The following is a 4,031-nucleotide window of genomic DNA, read 5'->3' on the forward strand; positions in this document are numbered from 1 at the left end:
TCTTATTGAAATCATTTGTTATTAAGCTTTAGTGGGTCATTTTTGGTAATGCAGCTAACACTTCCTGTAATCCAGCCACAAATTTAGGAGCTTTCCTGCATTATGATACACACATATATATATATATATTTATATATATTTATATATATAGATATTATCAGTGCTCTCCCCAGCCCCTTTAAGCCAGATGCATGTTTTATTTTCAGATGCTAAACATTTAAACCCGGTTCACTACCCCAGCCTTCTCCATAAACTGGAAACACTTGTCACTGCTATGGAAGTGTTTTTAATCATTTGCGGAGACCAGGCACTCTGAAGCAGTAAGTGCCATGGTAATGTGAGCTAAGCCTAAGGCTACGTACGCACGTCCAATGGTTCTCGTCCGATAATCGGCTCAGGGCTGATATCAGGTGGAAATCTGGCGTGTTTACAGCGCCCGTCGTCCCTCGTTCGAACGACTGGCGTATTCATGGGCGATGGACGACGAACGACCTTAATGGAAGCATAGGGGGAGAGCACGCAGCAGGGTGCTGCTCCATTGTTCTCCCCCTCCCCTCTCTATAGAGCAGCTGTGTGTACAGCAATCATTCATGCATCGTGCAGTTTTTACTCGTACACTAATTGCACGTGTGTATGTAGCTTAAATTATTACACTACACTGATTACACTTTTACACTCTTTACAAAACATATGACACTAGAAAGCTGGAACAAAGTTTAGGGGTTATTGGACACCTATAGCACAAATAACTGCGAACACTGAAATTGTTGTGTGATTCCCAGCTAATTTTTGACCACGTTTCCCCCCAACTGGTTAAATATTTTTTGAGGAGAACACTGTAAATACATACATACATGCATGTGTAAGTATGTATGTGTATATATATATATATATATATATATATATATATATACACAAACTATCATTTTTGTCCTACCTGTGTTTTCTACTGGAAGTAACCCCTGCTATATTCTGCTTTGCAAAATAAAAAAGTAAATGAAATAGCACAATGGCTCTGAGAGCTACAACATGAAAAGCTGGGCCCTCTGAAGCAACATACAACATAAAAGTTTGCAAAAGCCTGGGTGAATTTTTTGCTCAGTTATCACCCTTATTGATCGTAACATTCAGTAAGGGCCAATTTATTCTGTTTGGTTCATAATGTCATAATAAAGAAGCCCTGTGAAAACACACTACTACCTATTGCCATACACACTTCAGTACAGGTGCATTGCCTTAATATGATGGATTGCCATTAAAAATGTGTGCATTACTGGTACGTTACCACCATGATTACATTTAACTCAAGGTTTTCTTCTACAGATGTGTTATATCATCAATTTTTCAAGCATGTTGTATCATCTATTTTTACATTTTTTGTGTAAACATCATTTGGGGTGCATGCTTTGACTACTGCTACTGCCTACTGTCATGAGAGATACATGTGTCCATGGAAGAGCATCCGAAGCAGGGTCAACAAACAATACAGCTGCCTTTGGTGGAGGGGGTAAAACAGCAGCTCCACTGTAACAACAAAGCTTCTTGCTCTTTATTCACATTCCAGGCCGGCACCAAGGGTGAAAATAATGGCTAGCATCGGTTCACAGCATGAACCAGCCTGCTGTCATTCAAGAGTGTCTTTTATTTAATTTTTAGCACAGCAAGAGTACGGATGGTCTCCACTATAGTGAAAAAAACTGTCTTTTGAGATCAACATGCCTCCTAACCCTGTGTACACAATGGGCATTTAATAAGCAGTCTTGGTGGGAAGGTGTCAAAAGACACATCAGGAGTACAAAATGACAAAACAATGGCATGCATGGAGATAATTGCAGAAAAGTTTATGTAGAAAGTCATGTGGATATACAACAAGGGTGCACAGGGATAGCACATCGTATAAAAGCAGACATGTTTTTAAATACCAGGAACATACTTCTGGTTAACTGGTAAAATTATAATATATGGGACCTCACAATAAAATAGTTACAAAATGGACCTCAAATCATCAATCTTTATAAAATGTGATTTAGAAGCAAAACTTAGCATCCACCAAAATGTGAGTCATTGGCCCTGGTTTATGAACACTTTCAACAGTGAAGTTGGGTGATCCAGCAAACCTGGAATGAATCTGGTCTAGGATTCAAAACATTTATTAGCAAATAGCAAATTACTTTGAAAAAAAAAAACATTCCAGGTTTGCTGGATCACTCAGCTTCACTGTTGAAGGTGTATTCTCTCCAGCTTTGGAGATCTTTAATAAATCAGGCCTATTATGTTTTCATGTGCAGTTATAAGGCTGTGCAACAATGCTAGAAAAATATCCTTAAAATGTTTTTCTTAGCTTTAATACTTGTATATGCTATGAAAAAGTCCAGGACCTTTATTTTTTGTAAATACAACACACCTCCACGCAGGAATACACATACATCACTGCACACTAGTGCTCATTGACCCCCACGCTTCATCTATACCCTTTCTTTCTGAATTTAACTTTAATAAAGCATTTATACCTTTTTAACATACATTTGTGTTTGTTTTTGTAGCGTTGCAATAAAAATGCTTTGCATCACAAAAGTAACATTAGCAAACTTATCACAAAGCTAAAGTTGCATCTTTGATGAGATTAATGCTTGTGGTAATGGATTTTGGTCATGTATCCACAGCACCAGTTTGTGATTCCTCTGAGATCATTCACAAATGACATATAGCACAGCGCTGTACAAAAATGACAGGTGCAATCACATGAGTCTCAGTCATATATATGGCAAGTTTGGTTAAAATGTCTCCATGCGTTTTCGAGTGATGGTGGAACATACACACACACATATATACATACATACATACATACAATTTTATATATATATATATAGATATATATTGCTTTTCTCTTTAGATTTTTGAAAATCACCATTTAGATATTTAGAATTAAATATTTTGGAAAGGAATAATAAAAAAAACTTTCTTTGGAGTGGAATTTATATTATGGAATTAAAAAACACGCACACCACTAGGCTCATTTAGTATGTTAGTTCAAAGATTTCAGATATAAAAAGTGCAGTCATCCATTCTAAAGCTGCGTACACACTTGCAATTTTTGTCGTTGGAAAGGATCTTTCACGATCCTTTCCAATGACAAGGGATAGCACGATGCATGAACGATGCTGTACATACAGCACCGTTCATGCTCTATGGAGAGGGGAGAGCGACGGAGCGGCACCCTGCTGCGCGCTCTCCCCTTCCCTTTCATTAGGATCGGTCGTCGTCCATCGTCCATGGATCCGCCAGGTCGGACGATGGACGACCACCGACTGTACACACGGCAGATTTTCGCCCGATAATTGGCCGATGTCGATTATCGGGCGATAAAAATCTGCCGTGTGTACGTAGCTTAAGCCACTTAAGTGTATTGTGTCCAGGTAGTAAGAAAGAAACAAAAGAACATTTGTTTAAATGTAGGTTCCTGTAGGCTGCAACCCTTTGCACATTGCTCTTTAGCTTATTAAATGCTAAACATTTAGCACCTTTGATACTATTTTTGTATAGACAATATGTTTAAAGTTACCATGTCACAAACCTAGAGAATGTAAACTGAGCATATGATAAAGAAATGTAAAGTACAGGATTACCCCATGGAAACCACAAAACTATTATTACAGTATGAGCTATAGGCAGCTAAATGTATTTGCATATCTTTACCTTTCCTGTTAATATCAGTAATTGCCCTACCCCATGCACATGTTGAGCCTTCTTATTGGTCTTTAAATATGATTGACACTATTACTGTCCAATAAAAATCAGAATGAATGGGGTCAGAATCACATTTTACAGCAAACAGCATGACTGTATATAACTTCAGATTTAAAATCTCTGAAACTACCAATTATTGAAGCTGGCATTGACACATAGTGGAAGGTAATCTATACATATGTATTTTAATAAAATTTACAGCCTATATTTACATTAGCACAGGTTAGTTAAAAAAAAAATGTTTTACTTTTGATGCAATACAAAAATATGAATTTGGCATGTTG

The sequence above is a fragment of the Pyxicephalus adspersus genome, chromosome 5 (assembly GCF_032062135.1).
Source record: "Pyxicephalus adspersus chromosome 5, UCB_Pads_2.0, whole genome shotgun sequence".
NCBI lineage: Eukaryota > Metazoa > Chordata > Amphibia > Anura > Pyxicephalidae > Pyxicephalus > Pyxicephalus adspersus.